Source organism: Sarcophilus harrisii, chromosome 4 (genome assembly GCF_902635505.1).
Source record: "Sarcophilus harrisii chromosome 4, mSarHar1.11, whole genome shotgun sequence".
Taxonomy (NCBI): Eukaryota; Metazoa; Chordata; class Mammalia; order Dasyuromorphia; family Dasyuridae; genus Sarcophilus; species Sarcophilus harrisii.
This window is the reverse complement of record NC_045429.1, coordinates 5,736,064-5,763,417: the sequence shown is the minus strand read 5'-3', so window position 1 is coordinate 5,763,417 and position 27,354 is coordinate 5,736,064. Positions and strand designations below refer to the sequence as shown.

At 36.0% G+C, this 27,354-nt stretch overlaps 1 protein-coding gene across 1 annotated transcript in view; it reads right to left on the bottom strand.

Annotated features, from left to right (window-relative positions):
- The window catches only part of NEGR1 (neuronal growth regulator 1), a 1,024,353-nt gene that overhangs the window by 625,836 nt on the left and 371,163 nt on the right, over positions 1–27,354 (bottom strand). The window lies entirely within an intron of this gene.

The window sequence follows — 27,354 nt, the reverse complement described above, 5'->3', positions numbered from 1 at the left end:
AATAACTTAGCTTTTAAGACATCTTTAAAATAGCATTTGACTGAACTATAGGTAAATTAATTTGATTAAATTCCCCTTTGAAATACACAATGGTTTCACAATTAAGGAAAAATATTCTTGGCAAGATACAGCACAGGTTTTGCCAAACCCCAAATTGTCTTATAAATAATGTGAAACATTTGTCTGAACCAAAAATGGTTCCAGGCTCTTCCATCCACAGTAGGTGCCAATGGTCAATATTCCCAAACAGCTGTTCATTGGTCTCAGTGTAATGAGCAGATTATATCTATCAGCTTCAAATGGACAGGTGTCCCTATAATATTTAAGAAAAAATCCTGCCATTGAAACAGGCCTTTGTGTGTTCCAACTGAGGGAATGAGATAGATTTCAGGATGCTTTGGTTTAACACTACTGGGAAATTCCTTGATTTTTAGGGGCAGCACAAGCTTTCAGGGCCCATGTCACAAAGGAATGGCATATTGTTGTTTGGGGCATATTGTACAGTAAGGAAGTCAAGTCCTAGTCTTCCTTTCGACACTTTCTAAAGAATTGAGAATAATGAAAAATCCAACATCTGAATTGCTTTTCCAATGTTCCACCTCGGTTTCATTGCATTTTTGATGTCTTAAAGTTGGCCTCCTTCAGCTTGCTGTTTAAAGACATCAGGTTTTAATTAGAGATGAAAATGACCTATTAGCTCATTTTGTCCACCCCGGCCTGTCGCCTTTGCTGCTGTATATTACGCACTCCCTCTTTGGTCACTGTTGATTTGCCAAGCATTACTTAAGCCCAGACAATTTTCTTTAACTAATTTCACTCAAAGTCTGCTTTTTCTGCAGTCCGACATTACTGCAGGCCCCAATCAATATCTCCATCCTGGCAATTTTATAATCACAGGGTCCTCAAGTTCAATCTCATTTAACTTATCAGGTTCATTTTGCATTTATGGACGCAGAACAGCCTCTGACACCATTTATTGGCCATTCAAGAGCTGGTGAAAAGAATGGATGCTTGGATTGTTTACTTATTTCCTACTCATTATTACTTTTCCAATTAGGGAGTGAATAATGTCAAGTCCTAAAAAGGCTTAATTATATGATTTTAGAGGTAACTGGATGGTACAGTGGATAAAATTCCAGGGTCTAGATTTGGGAAAACCTGAATTCAAGTCTGACATAAAATGCAAAAATGCCTCAAAATCTGAAACATAAAAGACTTGACTCAATTTCCTCAATTTCAAAATGAGCATAATAATAGGACCTTTCTTTCAAGGTTATTGTAAGGATCAAATAAGATGTACTTCTAAAATCCTTAGCATAGTGCCCGCACATAGCAGTCACTTAATAAATGCTTTTTGTTGTTTGTACTGTTTCCCCTTCCTTCTAGTCAGTACTCCAAATTGCTTCTTCATAGCTACTGTCTTGAGTGAACTCAAGACAAAGCAAAGATCGAGTTGCTAACTTAATTGGATGGGCTTCTGATCAAATGAAGTTAGCAGGTTTTAGTAATTATTCTATTTCCCCCCCCCATTTTCACATTAATAAAATTCAAGATGAGGAGATCTATGACTGGACAAATCAATCCATCCATTTTATGATGAATAGTGATCTTTTCAAAATTATGGAGTCTAGACATTGAAGATGGCCAAAAGAAATGAATAATTCTTTCCAAGATCTGAATGGCAGACATTGTTATAAGGATCTGCTCCATGTCCTTCCAGGTTTACTATGTCTGGGTCATTGGTGCATCATGGCAAAAACAGCCCAACAACAACAACCACACAAAGGCTATGTTGAGAATGGCATCACACTGGGGTCCAAGGAGAGTTGGCTGTATTCTTTCCTATTCAGACCAGGGCCATTTTAAAGGGGTCATTAGGAGACAAGGCATTTTAGAGGTAGGTTCATAAATTGGAGAGGAAGATCACTAATAGAGTAAAGTTCTCAAAGGCCATTTTGAGTTTGGTTCAATTAACTGGGGATGTTCAATCTAAAGAAAGTTTAGAAAGAGCTTATTGATGGTACACACATATCTGAAAGCTTGTCATTGGAAGGAGATGCAATGACATAGGAATGGCCCTGCTGGTTTGATAGTTGGTGATGGAGCAAGAGTTGAAGCTGATTTTAGAGACCAAATTAAGGTATACAATAGAAAGTATGTACTAGGGAGAGGCTGGGGAAGTCTGGATATGGTGAACTTTCAACACCCAGCAGGTCATGGTCCTCAGGGAGGCTGTGTGTGGGAAGTGGTGGGGAGAGCCCAGGACTGTGTCGAGAAGACCAACCAGCAGAAAACATGGCAGCCTCAGCCAGTCTCTGGGAACTGCACATCCTTTGAAACAGTGTAGGTCATCTCAGTGGCCTGTTACATTTTTGCACTGAAGAGCTGATAATAAAGTGTTGCCAGTCAAGAATACTTTGTGTCTGAAAAGAAAATCACAGCTGCTCTACTTGTAATAGGGAAAAATGGAAAATAAGCTCTATGTTCGACACTTGGAGGATGACTGAATACATTAGAGGCTATCTGTCTAATGGAACATTTTGGTGCTGTGAACATGATGCCTGGAATGCAGAGAAGGAAATGGGAAAGGGTCTCCATGGGGCAGTACAAAAGTACAGTCAAAGAAGGGGAGGATGCACTTTTGCTTTCATGCTACACCCCCCAAACCCAAAAGTCATGATCCTTCAAATTAGCTTAGAATAGGAAAGAAAAGCCAGGTGGAAGCTGTGGAATAGATTGGATAAAGAGCAGGTCGTGGGTGAGGAACAAGCAATGTTTGGTAGTAGGCAAGTCACTTGACATTTCTGGAACCCAGTTTTTTCATCTGTTAAATGTGCGTGAAGGAAAACAGCACTTGAGTCGCTACCATAGCCAAGCATCTAGGCAATGCAGAGAATTAGCACTCAGTTCAGGTAGACCTGAGTTCAAATGCACTCTCAGAGGGTTGTGGGATGACCTGTGTAAGCCAGCCTCTGTCTGCCTCAGTTTACCCATTTGTAAAATGGCGGTAATAATAGTATCTACGTTGGAGATTTGTTGTAAGAATTAAATAATTGTGTAGTTCTTAGCAAAGTGCCTACCACAGAATAAGTGCTATATAACTAACATATAGCATATAGCATATACATATATAGCATAACCGTTAGTTATAAGGATGATGATGATGAATTATCCTAGTTCAAATCCAGCCTCAGACACTTACTAGCTTTGTGACCCTGGGAAGGCTTTAGTTTCTGTATGCCTGAGTTTTCTCAGCTGTGAAATGGGATAATAACACCTACTTCTCAGAGTTGTTGTGAAGATCCAATGAGATAATATTAATAAAGGTCACAACACAGAGCCTGGCAAATCAAAGCTACTATGTAAGTGCATATTCCCATTCCCTGCTGCTCAGAATTGTTTTGAATCTCAAAGGAGAAGAATGAATGTTACGCAATTTTAAAAATTTAAATCACTATAGAAATGTCAGATGTGGGCATCCAACAAGATCATTATTTAAGTTTTCATTGGTTGGATTCTACATTTTTGATGCTGAGAGCGTTTCTTCGTTGTTCCATGCACATATTATTTTCCTAAGAGGGTTAGAGGAAAAACAATGGCAAGTTTGGGTAATATAAAATAAAAGATATCAGTATTTTTTTTTCTAAAAAGTTAGTTCTCTGATGATATTTGAGATGATCAGAGATAAGAGATCAGTATCCATGGCAACAGAAAGGTTATACAATGATCAATTCTGATGGACGTGGCTCTCTTCTACAATGAGATGATTTAGACTAGTTCCAATGATCTTGAGATGCAGGGAATTATTTGCATCCAGAAAGGGGACTGTTGGGATTGAGTGTGGATCACAACATTGTATTTCCAATCGTTTGTTGTTGTTTGCTTGGATTTTGTTTTCTTTCTCATTTTTTCCCCTTTTTGATCTGATTTTTTTTTTGTGCAGCATGAGATTTATCAATATGTATATAAATATTGCACACATTTAACATATATTAGATTAATTGCCATCTAGGGGAGGAAATGGGGGGAAGCCGGGAATTTTTACAATACAAGATTTTGCAAGGACAAATATTGAAAATTATCTATGTATATATTTTGAAAATAAAAAAGCTTTAATTAAAAAAAAAAATAGTTCTCTCCCACACTGTGGGGTTAAATGGCTAACTCATAAGAGGAGTTCCAGTGTATATTTGGGAAGGTCTCAGAAGCCAGGGGTTCATTTTATTTTGTCTTTCTATAGTGTTGGGAACATGAGAGATGCATAATAAATGCTTTTAATTGCTTGATGGGCATGTAGGTAGTAGGTATCAGATACGAGTTGGGATATAGGCATTCCTGCTTTGAGGCCGGCTCTCCCTTTTCCCCACTGCTTTTCTCTGGAGTAAAATCATAACAATAACATGAATTTTAATATATTGTGAAAATAAATTTAGCCTGAAATCTGCTAGCTACCGAGTTAGTTTAAGATCCTTGAGGGCAGAAACTACTTCATTGTGGCACTTTTTATTGGCAGCCAGTATTCTGCTCTGTGCCTGGCACATAGTAAGTACATAAAGATGGATGCAAATGCAATGTTCCCTCAGTATGAACCACAGAACCCAGGAACTAAGCAATGAACAATATAGTCCATTGAGTATCCAGCACCATCTGAGCCACCAAGACATCTAGACAGCACTCTGCCAAACTGGTAACTGTTCCTATTTAGTTGTATAAAGTCAAAGACAATCTCTGAACCCAAGCTTCTCCATGCAACAATTCTAAATGACTAGGAATATTTCACACACTAAATATACAACAAAGCCCACCTCTTTTATAAGAAGGAAAACCAAACCAAAATGAGCAATTGAATGAAGGTATTCAGACGAAGAAATAGTGATGATAAATCCTTAGGAGTTGCCTCTTCCTTCCTAAAAATCATTAGAGTTAGGGATGGCAAATTGAAGGCACACATGACAACTTCTCTTAGATTAATTATAATGGTAAACTCAAGAAGGGAAAATAATGTTTTTCTGTAGCCTCAAATGCTTTTAACCTTTAATTAAATTAGGAAAATGAGTTTTTAATTTAATCTGTTGGATGCATATTATGGTCGATATTATTTGTCATTTTTTATAGAAAGTATATTTCACATACATGTTTTATATTATCAATTATTTATGTACAAATATAAATACATTTTTAAATACAAATATCATGCCACGTTCTTGGTTCTGACTATAGCTCTAGACAGTTGAAAAGGTAATATAGACAGATAGATATATGAACAATAATAGATGATAGAAAAATATACAAAACCAGTTATTTTCATCTGCAACATGCTGTATAGGTGTCTGGACTATCTATGGAACTGCATAGTATAATAAAAGTAATCTGGATTCCCATTGGATAATTCAAAGTTCTTGCAATGTTTCAGAATTTGTGGAAACAAGGTCTCATCCTCTTTGTACCCTTAATGTACACAAGAAGGCAAGCATACCACAAAGGAATATTTCCATGTGAAAGGATAGATAAATAGATAAATAGATAGATGATGAGTTAGACAGATAGATATAGATGCACATCTGTATATGTGCATGTTAGAATTAAGAGAAAAATCCATAAAATTATGCAATATTTTGAATTTTTTAAAGCTTTAAATGAAGATTCAATATTCCAGAAAAAAGCACATTGTATGAATACATGTCAAGCTGGATATTTAAATAATACAAATGCCTTTCCTTTTGAATCTCACCATCTCCCTGATATTTTTTCAATATCTGTCATGGACAAGATGAGCTTCGTGTCATGTTGGTTCTTTGAATCTTGGCATAATAAAATAATAACATGACACAGTATTATACAAGTTAGTTCTATTTCTTTGCACTTTTTAGAACTACAATGATTGAAGCACCTCGGTTAATACAGTAGAACTGTCTACTATTAAAGTTTATTACCACTGAAGTTTTAATATACCACAGATTACATAATTTCCTCGAGATGGGGGTGTATGTGATAGCATCTGCAAATAACTTTGCAAATGAGCTCTGCTACCTAGAAAATAATTATGGCAAAAAATGGAATATTTCACTTTGCTGTGTTTCCAATTAAAGTAAAAACCTGAAGTCTTTGAGCAGATTTCCTCAAATACGTTTTTTTTTTTTTTGGTTCTTTTTGGATTTTCTTACTTTTTACCTGTCCAAGCCTCTTTCAAGAATCCTTTTATACCTTAATGACTCATCAGGATGTTTAGTTAATCCAAGGAATGGTACACTCATTCCATTATGCAGTCCTGTTTTTGACAGATTTAAAAATAAGCATATAACTAATTTCGTTTCATTCTGTTGCATTAAAGTGAATTCAATTCGGTATGGACAACAGATTTTATAGGATTATATTTTATTGAAATGAATGAAGTAGTCATTTTCTGGAAGACTAAGTTTCCCTTTGAAAAAGAATTGAACTATTCTTTCAATGCAAGTCTATTAAGTACACTAAAATAATGCCTGTTTTTCTCAAGATTAACCACACTGCCAGTTATTACCCAGCTTCCTTAAATTACAATGTTGTTAATAACATGGTGCTATTAAGTATTCCTATAATGGGCTTAACTGAAAGCCTCATAGTTTTCTATAAATGTTTTTTTGAATGCTTCAAAGATCTGCAATTTCATCACTGTATCTGTTGTCTCCACTAGCAAAAATCATCAACCACTACATACCTTACTGGTTTTCACAAATCCCTGATGCTGAAAATGTTCCACATTTGATGACCAAACTTTTGATTGTTTAGGTTGGGGATCTGAAAAGAATAATTTTTTTAAAGAATGTCCAAGTGCCTTGGATGGAAATCGTAAGCCTTGATAGCATATTAGATTCCTTGACTGTGTTCTCTACTGACATGGTCTTAAAGAAAAAAGATATATAATGTCCATACCATAACGAGGTATCTGTGAAACACATTCATGGAGAATATACATTTATTCAGTGATGATTCTTGTCCCTCTTTTAAAATCAACACAACAGATCAAGGCATATTTTAGAACAATTCCTAAAGATTACTTGCCAATGTACCATTGTATTCTTAAAACATTTTCAGAATACTGGGAAATAAACTGGAAACTACATCCTTGTCCTTGGATATAGTCTGATCATGGATAAATAGTTCCTTACTCAGCATAATTAAGGTGAAGAATAAAAAGAGAGGAAGAAAGAAATAAAGGGAAGGAAAAAGATATAGAAGAAGAAAGGAAAAAAAGTGAGGAAAGGAAGAAACACAGTCAATTGCTCAATGATATCTTGGGAGAAAAATCTAACACCTGAAACAAAATCAGAATCTGTAAAATAATAAAGGGTGTAGACCCTGAAAATATAATTTATCAAATCTTAGATGTTACAAGGAACATCCTTTCAAGAGTGAAAGAGACAAGATAATTTTAGCTTGCATTTTGATATTAATAATATTCACATTTTGTTAGGAGTTGCAATGTAGGGTATACTATTAATATGACTATAACATTAACACTTATTTTATGGGGAAATTAGTTGGATGGAGCAACTGGCTTGGAGGCAGGAGAATCAAAGTTCAAATTTAGCCTCAGGTACTTAGTAATTGTGTGTGATGTGAGACACTAAATCCCTATTTGTCTCCATTTCTCATCTGTATAATAGAGAATTGGAGAAGGAAATGGCAAACATATCCAAAATCTTTATCAAGAAAAGTCACAGAGGGTTGAATATGACTAAACCATGAAAATTTTAAAATTTAACCAGAAGATCTCAAATGTGGGGACACCTGAGCTGTTCCAATCAATCAGTCACATTTTCAATTTTTTTCCTGTTCCTCTGGGTGCCGAGGATTATAAGTAAAAAATGGAGCAGCCCCATCCTTTAAGAAGTTTATATTCAAAAAGTATATGCAAAACCTATTCACAAAAAATAAGAGGTCATATTTTGGGTGGAGCCTGGAGTAAATGGGATAGGAGGAAAACAGGAAAGACATCATGTAAAAGTTTACTTGACCAAGCTTTGAAGGAAATAAGAGATTGTAATGGATCCAGGTTAGGTAGAATTGGTTATTGGTCAGGAAGAACAGCAAGTACATAAGGATGTTCATGGGAATTGGAATGATTTATATCAGAAATAGCCAGAAAGTAAGTTTAGATGCACTTAGTAAGAGAAGGCTCCATGAAGTAAGTGGGGATGGCTAACCTGTCCTTGGTTATTTCTTGGATGTTCCAGTTACTTGGAGATGAGAGGCATCCCTACTGACAGCAAATAGAAGTAGGAATTGGGTGGGTTTCAGGTGAAGATAGGGGTTTTGAAATGGAAAAAGGAAAACATGTCACCTTTGGGTACTGAATAGAAGCAGTCACGTTTGAAAGGATGATGATTGTCAACAATAGATGATGAGACGGAACGAGTCTCATGGACTAATCAGGCTGAGGAATAGAAAAGCTCAGATTCAGCCAATTTTAGAACAAACCAGGCAATGGACTCTCATCAAATGAGCTGAGCTAGGCAAAGATGAAGCAGTAGTGATTGTTAAAAAGCAAGTAAGGAAACAAACAAACAAAAGTAAAAACAGTTTGCTTATCTATAGAAATCATCACTTCTTTTTTTCTCCAATTGAATAACAATAATAACATCTTTAGGATTTGTCAAAGATGCTTCAGAGGATGATGTTAAAGGGAAATGTATGTCATTATCAAAATTCACCGTATTTGGTTTTTTTCCCCCTTTTTTAAAGCTCATTTTCTATTTGTTCCCTTGTTAGCCACCATTCTGTTTGCAAGAACAAGATAGAACATTTACAAAGGAAATGAAGCCCTCTTGATCTAATGTGGTCAGTGGTCAAATTGTTTAAGTGGGGCATTAGCCTGCAATCATTGGCTTAATGATATCACTACATGTTGAAAATCTGCCCCAGTTGGCTCTATGCCGTATATTGAAAACGCTTGTAGAATGAAGCTCCACCTATCTCTTAGCTAATGTGCTAACACATATATTAGTGTTACATTTAGAGATGCTGACTTAGCAGGAAAGAACCATCTTAAGTTTAATTTCTGTTTTACAAGATACCAAAGATGCTCAGTTTTCCATCACTCTTTCAAAAAATCCTTTTCCCCAGTTATCTTTGAAATTAATGAAGATCATGATAATCTTCACTATTGGCATTTTCCCAGTATGTTTCAATTAAATAGGGATACAAAGACTATGCAGGTCTTTATGTTTGAAGAATTCAATTTTGAACTCAGAAAAATGAGTTCAAATTTAGCCTCAGACACCAACTCTGTGACTCCAGCTTCATTTTCCATACCTACAAAATGGGAACTACAAACCAGGCTAGAACTGAAGATAAAATTAGGTGTTTTTAAGTGTTCTGTAAACCTGAAAACTCTACAGAGATGACAAATGTCACCTAGGAGAAATGAAGAGACAGTGAGAACATGTTCACTATGTCTTCAAGTATTTCAAGAATTACCTCCTAGAAAAGACTTTAAGCACGTTTTGTTTGTTCTCACGTTGCAGAGCTATCAGCCACAAGAGGAATTTGCAAAGAGGAAGCCTTAGGCTTTATGCCATACAAACCTTTTTAATATAAAGCTATATAAATGGGAATTGGCAGTGACTGGATGTAACTGGCTTGTGATCATGCTATAAGTCTTGTGGCAAAAGTTTGTTGTTCAATCAATCATTTTATGTTGCAGATGTTATAAAGGGGAGACTATTCAGGTATATAGAGGGAGAGCTGATCCCTGAGATCCCATCAAATACTACAAATCACCGGACCTCTTATTTTGTGATCTATCTATCTATCCAGCCAACTTTCCATTCAACAAACTTTTAAGTGTTTTTGTTTTTTTTTTTTTGCGAAAAAAAAATAACTGCGCTAGTATTGAAGAATATAGCAAATAAAAAGATAAATAGCCTTGTAGATAAGATTTAAGTGCACAATCAATGGATTACAGCTTAAATATAACAAGAAGAATGTTAGTGCCAAGAGGAAGTTGAAGAATGAATTAGTTCCAGATGAAAGCATCAGGGAGGGCTTTTTAAAAATGCCATTTGTGCTAGATCTAGAAATATGGGTAATAGATTGATGAGAATTATGCAAGAAGCGGTTGATTCCAGGGATAAGGAATAAGACATAAATACAATTTAATGATCACTTGCCTCTTTACAATTTTAATACTGATCATAACATCACCCATTATTTCATGTTGTCTCAACCATTAAAACATATGTTCTGTGATAACATGGATTGTTTTTGGTCTTTTTTTGTGTGTGTCCTTGGTACTTAGAACAGTGCCTGGGACATAATTAGCATTTATTGTCTATTGACTGACTAAATGATATAATTACCTCCTTAAAATGTCCTTCCAAAAGGAGCACTTTTCTTTCTCAATTCTAAGTATCTGTCATCCGCCTTGCTTGATATAAAATAGAAGATGGGCAACAATTCTTGAAAGAGCTGAGAGCACATTCATTGCAGCAAAAATGAAAACAATTGTCACCATATCGAGACCATGACTTTAGAATTCTGTCTTTGTAGTCGTTCCAGTTTCCAATGAAACGATGAATATATAAAAAAACCCAGAACTCAAAATTGAATACAATATCCACCCAATCCCCTCTAGACATATGCAGTTAAGTACAAAGAATTGATTCCAAGTATCTTTAAAAAACCTTTTAACAAATGAAGCCCTGTGTATTACACACACACACACACAGACACACTAAAATTACTTCCTATTTCTCAATTCAGCTCCATAGCTTTGATTTGTTGAATTATTTGAAATTTGAAACATCAATGCATCTTTGCCACAATTATCAGTATGTATAAAATATGAATATGAAATGAAACTGTGATTTCACCCATTTTTAGTATTTCTATGACGTGGGTATTTCTCCCCTAAATAAGAATCTCCAAATGGCTGAATGTAAAATATAAGCTACCGTGGTTGAGGAAAAGTCTTTAAGATGACTTTTTTATGTATAAGCATACCAGACAACAATGGCTTAAATGGTTCATTCAAAGAATGGAAAGAACCCTTCATATATATCAATACCTACACAATTATGAGTGAAAGCACTGCGGAACTCTGTGAGGGAAGGCCTAATCCAGCCGGTTGGCACAGCACATGGATTAGTGCCCCTGCAGTCCAAAACACGTGATCTGAAATCTCACCTTAGAGAATTAGTAACATTGGGACCTTGGGGAAATAATTTAATATCTGTTTGTCCCCGTTTTTTTTTTAAGCTATAAAATGTTGATAATAAGAGTACTTACCTTCGAAAATTACTATGAAGATCAAATGAGAAAAACATATAAAATGCTTGGCAGAGTGTGTGGCACATAGTAGGTTCCTTCATGCCTTTAAAATGCTCTACTCATTTTGATGTTTAGGTAGCTCTAGCTTATCAGATGTCTGAGCATAGCCATTCTGGACAGAAAACCAAGCAGAGCTCTCTTTGATGGATTCCCTCCATTTCTTTCTGCCTTCCTGTGTCTCTCCCAATGTTTATTTCTCTCTTCTCAGTTCTATCATCTGAGACTAGATTTGAATGCAAGTACAAATGTGCCCTCATCAGAATCTTTTAATTATATAAAAGCAATAGAAGAAATATCATTGAAGAGTTAGAATGGCCTGCTCAATCCATTCCAGGTTGTACTTCAACATTTCATTCATCAATCTACCAGAATTGGTAACGTTGTTTGAATTACCCATTCACTGTGTTAGACTTTGGGCACAAAAGTAAAGCGGTCATTGCTTCCACTTAATCTGCAGATTACCAATAGACAATTATTAATCTCCTACTATATGTCTACAAATGTGCTGGTTGCTGGAGATAAAAAAATGACTATCAATTTCTTTTTCTTCTCAAAATTTCTTCTCTGTGAGAAAAATTATGAGAGTAAAAGGTGAGAGTAAATGAGAGTAAAAAATTTGTAGATTAGGAAGAATATTCTTTGTTTATGCTAATATGGTGAAGCCACTCCCTGTTCTGGTAATGTTTCCCATACCTTTCATACTTCTACCAATATTTCATCTTGAAATTAGTTTTTAAGACCAATGTGATTTTACATATTCATTTTTTAAAAAAAAAGTCAACAATGATTTCTTTATTGTGTAATTTTTATTTTTTATTATTATAATTATAAATGAGATAAATTATGCTATTTTCTCCAGTTACATTCAAAAGCAATGACTTCTTTAAAGGTAAACCTTGTCCTACACAGGTAGATTTCTACCTGTAACTTTCTATTCATTCTCTCTCCCATAGACCTTTCATCAATATTATGGGGGCCATATATTGAGATTTTTAAAAAATACCTCAGAAATAAACATGTTAGCCAATGAAGGGGCTTGAGGAATTCCTTTGTCCAACTTTGGCAGCATTTTGACTATCCTTTTGGGGATCTATCATTCTAACAACATGGCAGGTCCATATCCTTTTCTGATAATGTTTTCTATGCCTTCCTCCACATGCCAAATGAAATGAATTCACTTTTGTGCAATGGCATGAAGCCCAAATGGATGGTTCCCCATGTCTAAGTGCGCTTCCAGCAGGACTTTATACTCAAACAAGTCCAAGGTCTATGGTGCTCTATGAGCTACTTGATTGTTATTGGAATAGTAGAGTTTAGGATGGACAAAAATATGGGGAAGTATGAGAATACCAAAAACACATATGTAAGAAAAGATTTAGAGCAAGTGGAAAGATAGAAAAGGTCAACATCTGTTTGTGATTGTTATATCAGTCAAATGTATGGTCTCTCCAGATGTGGTTGTAATAGAACTTGTTAGAGCTGAATTATTCTCTGCTAAGACAGTACCTACCCAGGAAAGGGCACATTCTCTCTGTCTAGCACTCAAGGCTTATCTGATGCCTCTAACTCTTTATCTATACTTTATACCACTCATTTCCGTGAAATTTACATTCAAATCAAATTGAACTGCCCTCTGTTAAATGAGATATTTGTAAAGTGCTTGGAACAGTGATGTCCACAGAACATGTGCTTACTAAATTCTTGCTTCTACTTTCTGCTCCTATCTCCCTCACCATTCCAGTGAAAATGTCTTATGTCTAAAATGTCCTCTTACTTCTTCATTGCATCTTGAATTCTTACCCATCTTTTAAAACTTCAATGACTCTTCTTCAATCAAGTATTTTTTAGTTCTTTTGGTCATCAGCAGCAGCAGCAGCAAGCAGCAGCTGCTGCAGTATTAACAACACACATTTATTAAGCACCTACCAGGTGCTTAAGTGCTGTCCTAGGTACTAGAGATAAGGAGGAAGGAAAAAGACTCCCTGATTTCAAGGATCTCTAATGGGGGAGACAACAAGAAATAACCAAATATGGACAAGAAGTAATATCAGAAGGAAGACACTGGAGTTTGCAGGGATTGGGAATAGCTTCTTGCATAAGTAGTAATTTGACTTGTATCCAGGAAAGTCATGGAATAGCTGTGAGAATTGAGAGCATTGCAGACCTGGGGAACACCAGCTTTCCTTTCCTCAGAGAAATTATGTGATTCTTCTTTTGGATTTCTAATCATTTTTGTTATGTATTCTCATTTTCTTTGTTACTGCCTTTCTAAAGGCCTCCAAGGATATAATTTCCTTTAGTCCACAGAATGCATCTTAGCCAAACTGCTTAATTCTCCCAGAACTGAAGACCATCTTCTAGCACCTAAGGGTCCTTGATAAATGCTTTTTGAAATTGACATTCTACTTTATGCTGTAGCCATGTGACTCTATACTAGACTTTGATAGGAATCAAAGTCAATCTAAGAAGCATTCTAAGCCCTGCTGTATCATCACAATGTGTTAGGAGCTGGTGAAAGAAGGAAAAAGCCCAAACAACCCATGCCTTCAAGGAGCTTACACTGTACTGGGGGGAATCAGCATGCAAAAAGAGAAATATATCCATGGGAATTTGAAAAGGTGGGAAGAGCTCTCAAAAATAAGGGGATGACACACGAAAATAAGAAGAATGGTAAAGGAAATGGTGTATTTGAAGAGATAGAGATCAGGAGGAAGTATCTACTGATCATGGGTTCCAGGCAAAGGCATGCAGATGGAAAATTGAGAGTGCTTTAATCATTTTTGCACCTGAAGCATCTGACTGTTTTTCCTTATAATATATTTTCAATAAATGCATATTGAGCTGAACTATGGTACAGATTATCTTTTGCTTTGCTTTTTGTCATATTTCACAGGTACTGAGTGCAATGTCATTGAAGCTTTGGAGCATGTTTTCTCATAGCCCACAGACAAGCTAAGTATAATTTAGGTGACTTATAAAAAATATTCCTATAATTCTTTACTAACCAAATGTAGATTTGCTTCTCAATTAGGGATTTTTACACATCATAAAAATGATGTCATAATGTCGTCCACTCTAAAAAGAGATTTTAAAAATCCAAGTTCATGTTCCACTGTGCATGCTTTTTGATTGGAAAAAAATGAGATTAAAGTTGCCCAGGAAATCCGAATTGAGGAAATTAGCATTTTGAGTGTTCTGCTATGGGCGGCCTCTATTGAACTCAGACTTAATTCACCTGAAAAGTATATGGAAGGGGAAAGGAAAGAAAGAAAGAAAGGAGAAGAAAAATAAAATCTCCTATTTTCCTTTGGCTTTCAGGGGTCTTTGATGCTCCTGGAAAAAAGGTTCAAGATAAAACTCATCCAAAGGCTTTGGACAAATGTGCTAGATGTGCTCTTCTACTTTGGCATCCTGAGGCTTATCGCATCTGGATGCTCTGTCTCACCACTCACAGAATTCCTGGGTACTTCAAATGAGGCTAACATGAAAACAAAACAAAACAAAACAAAACAAACAAACAAACAAACCAAGATTGGGACTATTATTTGCAAGGGACTAATTTGTAATCTCTTCAAGTCCTTAAGCAATGCATAAGTAGGCTTTGATTTCAATCAAATTTATAAGTAAACTGTTAGTATCTCAGGTCATTTATATGTGAAATGGATGGATTGGCCTTAGTGGCTTCAAAACTCTCTAACTTCAAATACTCTAAGGCTCCATGTAAAATTTCAGTCTTCCTTCCTTCCTTCCTTCCTTCCTTCCTTCCTTCCTTCCTTCCTTCCTTCCTTCCTTACTTTCTTCCTGTTTTCCTTCCTTCCTTCCTTTTAAAATACTTTGCTTAAAGTTTAAATCAGAAGAGATTCATTGTTGAATGTTCATTTTCATTCTGTTCAGTCTGAAATTCAAGGGCTTTGCCCCATGCTTCATTTTATTTAGTTATCACTGGGGACAACTATTTAATGAGCTTCCCAATGTTTCTATAGTCCTACTAGTCTGTCCATTTGTAGACAACAGGTACTTGCTTTTAGAAATCTGGATATTCTTCAAGGCTCAATTGCCAGGAATCAACACCCCCATGATCTTCCTTCTTGTATACAGCAGAGAACCAAAGGAAATGGACTAGATTGGAGGTGGGGGTTAGAGAATATGAGTTTGAAACATAGCTCTGTCAGTTCTTATGGTCAACACTACACAATTCACTTCCAGTATATTCTGTACAAAAGAATTAAGTGGTAGAAGAATCATGTAGACCAAATGGCCTTGGTTGCTTGACAGAAGACTTGAATTTGCATCTGGGGTCTGCTACTAGAGACTGGATAACCTTTCTGTGCCTCAGTTTCCTTATCTGTGAAATAGTGGCTTGGATTAAATTGTCATTTAGGTAATACTAGCACTAAACCTACTATCCTATAATAACAAAAATAAAAGTGGACACAAACATCTTAAATTTTGAATATTTCGATGAAATATACACTCATTCCTTTTATCATGAGTTGAGCATCAACTGAGTCTCAGATACACCAGCAGGCAAGTCAAAAACTCTCGCAGGTGATGACAGCTACCAGTGCAGATGGCAGCTCCCTAGCCTCCCCACCCCTTGATTTTTTGAAACATGGCACAGAAACTACAAATCGATGGAATAAAAAGCAACATAAGCTTTGAGACCACAGCAGAGGGGTTGATAATGCCTAAAGGATGTGAAAATCGGCAGCTGTTACAATTCCTGGTAATATTCAAAATGCTCCCATCATGGGTGGAGGGCACAAGGCATTTTTTTTATTAATATTATTTAGTCTTCCATAGAATAGATCTGGAAGTAACCAGCTGGGTTGTTAATTCAGGTCAAAGAATAATTAGCTAAATTTGTTTCAGTTTTGGGGAACGCAAATGGGCCTTGACTATTTTCAAGGCTGAGAAACACAGATCTCTCTACTGATATAACAAGTTCTGACAAAAACATGAGAACTGAGAACAGAGGAATATGGCAGTAAAATTTACTCATGAAAAAGCAATGAATGGAAGTCTGAAATTCTACTGGCAAAATGGAACGAAATGCTACACCTTGGTAATGAAAGTATTATGACAATGGGCAAGGGCCATGTGAAACATCACCACTCCTGGGAAAAAGACAGGGGAAGGGAATTGAGCAGTTCAATTTCACCAGCAACCAAAGACACTGTTTTGTTTTCCTTGAAATAATGCCTTTACATTATGATAGGTGTGAATCTTTTGTTAGCTCCTTTAGAGCAGAGATAATCTCAATCCTGTACTTAGATCCCCAGTGGCCCATCACAAAATCAGTGTTTGAAAAATGTGTGCTGATGGATTTATCGTAATTTTTTTTATATAAAGAAAAGTTATAATTAAATGGATCTGACTGCATCTTTGTTTAATACAAAAAGGATTCAAGGACCACGGAACCCAAAGATTTCCAAGTGTAAATTTAGACAGGTATCTAATGTGATCGATTCACCAGCTGAGCTCAAGTCTTAGGCTCACAGACTTAAAATTAGAAGAAATGAGTCATTTATTCATTTTATACATGAGAAAAGCAGGAGGAGCTCCATTCATGCTCACAGTAGTCATAACTTGCTTCACCTCCAGGGAGTTTTGGCCTCTTTGTCAGCTTCTATTCCTCTCTGGGGTGCACTCTCTACTTCTACTCTAGACCAGAATGTTCTTCATCCTGGAAGCCATTCTAGATTTGAAATCTGTAATTGGATGTAACCTCCCCTATGTGCTTCCTCCTTTCCTACCTTCCCCCCAACATAATGAATAGAATGCTTTCTAGGAGGCAAGTTCAAATCCTCCCTCAACCATTTAGTCTTATATAATTTAAAACATTTTGCCTGGCACTTTACACGATTGGTGAGAGGATCACATAAGACTATTAAATACTCATTCACTTATCCACTCATTCACTACACACACACACACACACACACACACACACACACACGTAGAGGTAGACAGATCTCCTCTTCCAAAACTAAAAGGATTATATATATGTTTTACTGATAACATCATCATCAACCTCACCTTCATCTCTCCATGCAGAGATGAAGGGATTTGTCCTTGATCACGTGGAGCATGAGTGGTAGGGGAAATATTCAGACTCAATTCCTATAATTTCCAACCCTGTATGTCTTTTTCTCACGGTATGAAAAAGTCCCCAATTTTGGGGGTGCTCATACAGCACCATCCTTAGTAGCTGAGTTTGCCCACATCATGATTATGTTTCTATTTTCTCCATTCTCTAAAAAAGTCCTCCATTTTTTCACTTTTGAAATCAGTTTGCAATGACTATCACAATTACCTAACACAATTTATGATGAAAATAACAGTAATTAAATAGCCAGTATTTATTTATATAAAGTTTTAAGGTTTTAAAGTGTTTTATGTAGTTTCATTTTATCTTCCCAAACACCTTGTAGATAGATATTTTTATTTTTTTCATCGTACAGAAGATTAAAATGAAATAGTCAGATAGTGTAAAGTAACTTGCATGAGGTCATACAGATAATAAGTTTCTGAGGGTGGATTTGAACTCATTTCTTTTCTGGTCCCTGGCTCAACATCTACCATACAACTTGGCTGTCTAGTATATCTTACAAAAGGTGACTTGAAAAGCAGGATATAAGCCATAGGCTTATAGTCACAGAGAAAGAAGGTATGGTTATCTGAGTTCCAGAAAAGTGAAGTGTTTTGCTTAATTCACAGAGAAAAACAAGCACCCAAGCCAGTATTAGGGTTAGGGTTTCTCTTGCCACTAAACTCTAGAGAATCTACCATCCTATCCCATAATGCCCTTGTTATTATTTATCCATTGCTTTCCAAGAAGATCAGTGACATCACAGAGTGATGTTTTAACTTGCACTTGAACTGGACTTAAGTGAAAGAGAGTTGCTCAAAGCAGGTGGTTTTCCTTTCCTTTCCAGTCATTGAAGTCTAGAGGCAAGACAAAAGTCAGGAATACTAGTGAGGGCCTGAGATGCACTGGATGACCTTGGAATCCACAATGTCTGCCCATTCCTAAGTATTCCACAAAGCTCACTTCAGCTGCCTTCATGGTCCTTGGGAAAATAATTCTCCTCTGTCCATTCTACTGGGGAGTTTTCACTCTAACTCCCAGAGAGTCTGAGTCTCATTGATTACCCTCAAAATTAATTAGCCTTTCTGCTCAAATTGTTCACAAGGGTCTTTCCCACTGGACTAGCTACAGCTTCTTGGAGCCACAGATGAGAGTTGGATGAAGATGGACACCAATGGTAGGCAAGTAGCCTCAAAAATAATTCACTAAGCCTTCACACTAAGGTGTCAATGCTCCCCGAAGACTCCCTGGTCAAACACAGAACCAAGCACTCAAGAGTTTTCTGCCATGTTCCATATTCTAAAAACGACTCAGGGTGGAATTGGAGAAAAATGAAGAACTCCAAAGACTTGACCAAAGGGTGCTGATATCTGAACACTTCCAAAAGCTATTCCTTTTTCCCTGAAGTCTTTGTAATGACTGTGGGCAGGTGAATTACCTCAACCTCTGAATCTCAGTTTCCTTATTTGTCAATTGGAGATAATGCTATTCTATCATTTGACATGCTTATCACCATTATTTATGCAATAAATACAAAACAAAATTATATTTAAAGCTAATGACATCATTCCTTCAAAAACTTGTGAAAGGTGGTGAAGAGCCCAGCAAATGATGGCACTATCCTTGGTGGCTAGTTAAATACGTTCCATTGTTAGCCTTGGTTATCAATTTAGTTCTTCATTCTACATTCACCCAACATACTGTAACTAGTCACATAAGAAGTACTGAAGTCTGCCCATGAAGTGCTTTGTGAAATGCATCAAGAATAAACCCTGCCAGGCAAAGAGCACTGCTCAGATTGTCAATTTTTAAAACCAAAATTTGATGAAGGGTTTAACTTTCCCTCATCAGCGTGTTAATATTTGAGTCCCACTAACTGACCTCTTTCCAACCTCCAGGACTTAATAAAACTGTTCTTTCCTTCCAAAATAAAATTCAAAAGGTGATTCAAGAAAATACCCTTCATTAACAGAATGAACAAGCTATTTGCAAATTGGCATGCTGTGTGAAGGGCAGATTATGTAAATATAGAATATTCTTTTTCTAACCATTGGTTTGCTACCCATTCCTGGGTGACTGAGGGCTATGTTACCTCATCTTTATGGGTTTTAATCTTCTCACCTATAAAATTCAGGGAAGAACCCTAATAGATCGCAGTGTTGTTGGGAAAGAAAAGTTAGCAAAGTCATTAGAAAGTCATTTATGTATATGAAGTACAAAATGAGTACCTAATGTTCTATGGACCATTTTCCTAAAATATAGCTTGTCCTTCTATAAATCTGGCCGGTGTTTCTTAATTTGGAACATCCAGATTGAATTCAGTGTCACAGTGAACATTAGACACACAGGCTGTGCCAATGAGATGGTAAAGAAGCAATTTGGCAAGAAATAAATTGCTAGGAGGCAGAGGATGGAGGTGTCAGTGTCTTTTATGGCAGAATCCTCTCCTCTTCTCTCCCCTCCCCTTCCCTCTCCCCCTCTCCCCTCTTTTTCCCTCTTCTCTTCTCTTCTCTTCTCTTCTCTTCTTTCCTCTTCTTTCCACTCCACTCATCTTCCCTTCTTCACCTCTTGGGGTCCTTTTATATGGTCCTTTTAAAGGAATACAATGTGTCTCTGCTCGACAGCCAGCAAACAAGATTCTAGCATCACCTTTGAGCCAATATATGACTTTTGCCATAGCTTGATTGCTGACTTTGACCACATTGTAATTAAGTGCCTCTTTCCTTCTGACTTTTTTCTTGTTCTCCCTCCTTTCAAAGAGATGCTCATTTTCTTTTCATAATGACACATTATTGTTCTGCTTGTGGGATCGCCAACAACAGGCTCAGAGATGCCCCCAAGGTCAATGCAGATGGCTAAATGACTTCTATATGTATTATATACATGTACTGCCCTTGCTCCCAGGACCATTATATTGTGAACTATGGAGAACAGCTATTCAAAGAGTGACGAGAGGTCCTTCCAGGAGGTTATAAGATTTATCAGAATACTACTACCATCCCATATTTACTCCCTTGGTTATCTGTTCAAATCATTGGTTACAAAGACTCCTTTCTTGGGCTTCATTTGGTTTCATCTACAATTTAATACACCTAAAAATACCTCACCCCTCCCTTTCTTCTATTTGTGTATCGTGATTTAATTACAATAGCTGCTTTTGGAAAAGTGCATTTTCCACCTTGTCACCTTTCAAAAATCAATTCAACATTAACATGAATAAGAAGGGGAATTTGTACCAGGGCATAGTAGGAATTGGATTGGATTGGAGATCAGAGGCCATGAGTTTAAATTCTGTCTCCCCCACTTACAACCTAAGTGTGATCTAAGAGAAGTCATTTAGTTTATAAACATAGATGACTACAAAAGCAAAATGATGGTGGGGTAGGGAAGGAGGGCTACTGGACCATCTCAAAGGTTCCTTCAATCTTTGATCTTATTCTCTTTTCTCAGAAAGCTAGACGGTCATGTTTCTTTACTGTGCATTTTTAACTTAGTCTTTCAACTCACAACAATAATTAATCAGTCATTCAAATTAATAGGAGTTTTTTTTTTTTGACCAATTCTTCTAGCTCTGTAACAAGAGTTTCTACCAAAAATATTTGCTTGATTGTAAAGATAACCCTCTGAAGATGGTTATAGTTTGGTCTTTTTTTCATCATCCACACTCAGTTCCATAATACTTTATTTATGATTTGATCAATTTATCTAAATAATGATACAAAAAATTTTGAAATTATTTTAATTTTCTAATAAAAATAATGATAGAGAATATTTTTTAAAATTTATTTTACACTATACCATGAAAGTTTCTTTCTACACATGTGGGATATATAATTTCAAGGCTGATTGTTAGCTAACATGATAAATTGATCTTCTCTGAACATTCTCTCTCTCTCTCTCTCTCTCTCTCTCACACACACACACACCCACACACACACACACACCCCTCTCCATCTCTCCTCTTCTTGTAGGATCAACATTGACCAAGTATTCTTACCTTAAGGAGGTACTAACCTTTCAATATAATTCCCTTGAGATTGTTTTGAGGGAAATAATAGAGTAAATGACAGAACTGAGCTCCCCATGGTGGTACCATTCATCATGGAGTGTTGAATACCATTATCTCAAAAGCATACAGTAGAGTAATCACTTGAAGTAGTGATAACACATAATTGTATGCTAGTCATAAATTATAGGTGAATGGCAGTCTCAGCTAATGAGTGCCAAATAGCAGCACAGGACCCAGAATGATTACAGAAGATGTGGTTATGAATGCATTTATTATTGGTGTATTACAAAGCATCTCAAATTAGAGGTGGCGGGTATATAAATACACACCCTGCAGAGACACCTACATCTACAATTTAATACACCTAAAGATATCTCACCAACCCCTCCCTTTCTTCTATTTACTCACTTAGTGATTTAAGTACAGAATTTTGTAGAAAAGAAAGTCCAAAGGGAAAAAAAAATCAATAAAAATACATTTTTGTTTGCTTTTTATAATGTACTTTTGAATAATTTGATTTATTTATCATGATGTCATTGGACTTTTAATGAAAGGAATAAGAGGAGAAACTAGCAATAGTAATAAAATGATGAGAAGAAATAAATAACGTAATTTATATAAAACATATTTGGCAACATATAAAAATTTATAAATGATATATATATATAGAATCATCTTACCAGTTCTCACAAAAATCTTGTGAAGTGGAAACTTGTTTTTTGTTTGTTTGTTTGTTTTATGATTCCCACAGAAATAGGTTAATACAACAAACCAAAACTTCCTCTCAATTTTACAGATGGCAAAGCTTAAGCCTCAAGAGGTAAAATATTATTTTCTCAAGGGAATCAATAAAGGAAGAGCCATGGAGGTGAAATAATTTGCCTAGCTTATATAGCTTGAAAGAAGCACCACCAATACCTAGAACTCAGCCTAGAGGACTGTCATGGCCATTGTTCTTATCATTAACTATAACATTAAGTCACTGCACATGAACCTTCACTTTTTCATTGCAGGAAGGACCTTGGTGATCATCTCCTAAACTTATAGATTTGGATCTGGAATGGACCTCGGAGGTCAGCAAATCCAATTCTCTTATTTTACAGATGAGGAAGCCAATAAAAATCACGTGGGCTTGTTTAACATATTGGATTACTTGCCACCTAGGGGAAGGGATGAGGGGAAGAGAGGGAAAAAAAAAATGGAACACAAGATTTTGCAAGACTGAATGTTAAAAATTATTTATGCATATGTTTTGAAAATAAAAAATAGCTGTGATAATAATAATAAAAAAAATTAGTCATGTAGCCTGAATTGCATCATGCAGCTAGGATACACAAGCTAAAATTGACTCCAAGACTTGTTATATCCATTTCATTATGATGCTTCTTGTCCAGCAGAAACACCTGAGATATCTAGGTTATTAAGGACTTTATTTTTTCCCTTTCCTAAGAATCTTAAGTTTCTCTTGGATCTCATCTCTCTGGTCTGGGGAAAGCCACTTTCTCTTACTTGGGGACCAACTAATCCATTTTCAGTAGATTTTGATACCCTTCAAAAGACTCAAATAAGCAGTTCTCTTACCCTAAAATGCTCTATTGCTAAGAATTCACTCTTATTTTATTGCAAATCAACTTCTGAAATGATTTATGACAAAAGATTTCCCTCAGTATTGATATTTCTTTTTTCAGTTATTGTACATGGATGTTTCCAATTGCTGCTTAGTGTTTCACATTTTGAAATTATAAAAAAAATAATCAATTTTCACAAATAAATTGCCTTGCTTTCCCCAAAGTCTAATGGTAGAAGATGAGGCATGAACCATTTGTAGAGATATTTGGGTGTGTGGGGGCTACATTTTAAAAGCACTAGGAAAAAGGGGGGAAAGGGCAGGCTTTTTGAATTAATTTCATCATTTCCTCCAATCTCTATTCCATTTTAATATGGACAATGAGGAATTCATGTCAATGAATGTTTTTGGCTACCAAGCATTTTTTTTCTTTCCTTGGGTTTCTGTATCTTTCCACTTTGCCTCAGGGTCTACTCTGTTTCTCACAAAACCAGGGTCTCAGATTTCCCTCAGTCGGGTGGGTGATGGTTTGGCACCAAAATAAATGGGCACATGTCAAAGCAAGAAGGACTTTTTTCTAGGAAAGCATTTATTTCAGTCAATTACCTCTGAGGCTGGTTTTCAGAAAACTCAAAGCAGGCTGTGTGTGGAATAGAACCAGGCCCTTCTGATATGGAAGGCTTTTCCCCAAAGCACTTTCTGCAATGCCTTTTTTTTTTTTATTTTAAAGTGTTGCAAGCATTTTTTTTTTTTTTCATTTTTTCCTCGCTCAAAAATGGGCAAAAATCCAATTGTATTTAAATGGAAAAAAGGTTTTCTTCTGTAAGTGTTCATGTCCAGATATGATATTTTAGCCCAGAAAATATATTTCTAGGGGAATGACTATTTGAATGTACCACTTACACAGAATTTGTAGCCTGTCCTGTGTGTTACTTAATCATACACACTGCTTTTCAGTTTAAAAGTAAGTTTCTTGAGGTCAGGAATTATGTTTTTATTCATTTAGTTTAATCCATTCATTCTGTCTACAAGCATTTATTAAGCACTTACAACTTGCCAGGCACCACAATAATGAAAATGCTTTTCTATTCCACTTGTTTAAGAATGCTTGCACCTCCCTCTGCACCCTTACTATTGCCTTTGCACGAATGCATCAGCTTTCCTGTTGTGGACAATACTTCCAGTGATACAAATCTCATTCCCATGCTATCAGATTACAGAGCACAATACTTTGTCCAGTGTTTAATAAATGAGATTTAGATCGTCAACTGTTTCAATCTCAAGGATGCTGGAATGAACATAGTCAAAGAAATTTTCAAATTGCATTACTAAGAAGAGTGACAACAGTAGTTTTTGAGAAAAAAATAAATATCCAAATGATGAATGTGACCTATAACTACATTTTTACAACAACAACAACAACAACATATTAACTTCTGTGTTCCCAATAGGGCAGAATGAATCACACATTTTCCTGAACTACACACTCCTGCCTCTGTTTCTTTGCACAGACTGTCCTGGATTTATTCTTTCCCCATCTTTACTTTTCAGAATACCAGTTGCTTCTCTGGTCTTTGGTCATGTGCCATGTCCAGCTTTCTGATTTGGTCTTTTTCTTTACTGCAAGTTATCATGGATGCACTTATCTCTCTACATGTCAATTCATCACAGTTTTGAAAATAACTGAAAATGTCAGTTATATATAATATCAAGAATAGTGCAAGGACTTGGAGATTATGACTTCCTTCATCATTTAGCTAAAATGTGTCAGAGACCTGGATTTAGGACTTATTGTGAGACATCTGTCTCATTAGACCATTTATACGCCAGGCGGATCACAAATTTAGTAAATGTGTTGGATTGTGTTACACTGTATGCAAAGCCAGAAAAATTACCATTTGCTGCTTAGGTGCTAATAAAATTGTGCATTCATTCTTACATGGAAAGACCCAGAAATCCAAAGGCATGAAATGGGCATGAGATGCCAAAGAGGTCTAAATGTCACCGCCCAGACATAATCTCTGTCTCCATCTCACCTTTTCTTTCTGTATCTCTCTGTCTCTCTCTCCCTCTTTTCTTCCTTCCTCTTCCTTCCTTTATTACTTCTATCTCCTCCTCACTTTACCACTCTTCCTCCCTTCCTCCCTCCATCTCTCCCTTCCTTCTTTCCTTCCTTCCCTCCTTCGTTCCTTCCCTCCCTCTCTAATTTCCTTCTTTCCTTCTTCTCTTTCTTCCTTTCTGCCTTTTCTGACCACCTCATTTGCCATTCTCATTTTTCATTTGATTTATCCTTTCTGAAAGGAAATATTACTAGAGGAATTTAGCCTTTTCTAGAATGCAGCCAAGGAAGTCAATCACTTAGCAAAACCGTCATCTCTACCCAATTGGCTCCCTTTATCTTCTCACTGCAGGTCTGTACACGAGTGCCTTTGCAATCCAGTCTCTAGAACATGGCCTGTGGATATTAACCACCTCCCTGCAGTAGAATCACAGATATTGATTTTAACATATGATGCCCATTGGAAACTTGCTCTCTATTTGACATTAAAAAAGTTCATTTGAGTTTATCCCTCTTTAATCATATCGAAACTAAATTCATTTAGATTCAGCTTGTTAATGGATGGAATTATGGGAATACAGTTTAAAAGAAATCTGATTATACACACATATCTATACATATGTATCTTTATTAATATACATATATATGGAATATTTAAAGCTGAGATTTTTACATTGTTTCTCCAGTAGAATTTTAAGCATTTACTTAGTGGTTTTGATGGGTCATTAAAATAAACAATTTTCATATTCCCACATTCAAAATTGAAAAAAAAAAGTTCCATGAATTAATGATGTATGAAAATGTAGCAAAATATATAACCCCTTATTAGTGTTGAGCACACCACTGCTGATATCAGCATTAATAATTAACAAAGGCAACAGTGGTTAGCCCTCATCGGCTGGCATATATTAAAAAATAATTTTAAAGGTAAAACATGTTTGATGCTCACAAAATTGACAGGCCTTTTCATTTCAAATCAGCATGTTTTACATTTGATGGTAAATTAATTCACTTTGCAAAATGTCTTTCCTACTTCTGAAGCTAACTTCACTCAGAATCTGTGATGAGTGTCTCTTGTTTATTCGAGAAAATGATAGAATAATGCAGATAATCTCCCTCCAAATATCCCTCAATCATGGTACTCCATCATCCCACCTTCAAAGTTCCCATTGACATTAATGGAAGTTTTGACAGACTTAAGAGCAGAACAAAACCAAAAGATGAGGTTTATTCCTCCACCCCCCCTAATTTTTTTTTTCATTTTTGTTATATCTCCTTCACTAATGCACTCGTTCCCACTGTGGCTGTTTTTTTTAAAAATATAGTATTCACATAAGAAGCTTAGATATTAGTTATAGCCAGTTTCAAGTGTTTTCTTCTCTCCTTGTGTAATGGAAAGATCATCAAACTATGAGTAACAACACCCATGTTTAAATATCATAGGTCCCATTGGCCATGGATTAGTTGTGTGATGTTGGACAAGATAATCAAAGGGAATATGTTGAAGGCAGAAACTGTTTCATTTTTGTTTTTCTGTTTATAGCACCTAGAATTTTTCCTGACACATACTAGGCACATAGTAAATATTTCTTGATCAAGTTCTTTTTCTTTTTTGTAACATTTTGGAAATATTCTTTAAAAATCACACATTTTATTGTCCTGTTATTTTCAGAAAAAAAATGAGAACAAATTAAAAAAAAAAAAAAAGAAAGAACAAAACTACAAATAGAGAAGTACCCAGACCTGTCTTACTCTCTCTGATCAAGTTCTTAAAGGGCTGTTAAATCTGTCTGGGATAGCCTAGACTTATTCTGTTTGATCCCAAGAGGTAGAACTAAAAAAGAGGATAAATTATGTAAGGGGATGGGGTGGGGAATGTTTCCTATTTGTAGAACTTTCCAAATGTGGAACAAGCTACCAAAGAACACATAGACTGCTCATTGTGAAGAGTTGAAAAGCACCCCCTGGATCAACATTTGCTCACGTTTACACACCTATGAGGTCTACTTGGAGTTCAGCAATTCATAGTTCAGCAATTCATAGAATTCTATGAATTGCTGAACTGAGACAGTTTTTCAATTCCACAAACATTTATCAAATGCCTAATATGACACAGACACTATGCTAAATTATAGGATTAAAAAGAAATGAAATTCAAGGAACAAAACAAAGAAAAAAGGAGAAAAAAAAGAAAGGAAGAGAAAAGAACAGAAAAAAATATACTTGTTGCCAAGGAGTTCACAGGATTATAAGGGAGATGCCACACAAATAGTTATGTCAAAAGAAGATCTATACCGGATAAAATAGAAATAACCAAC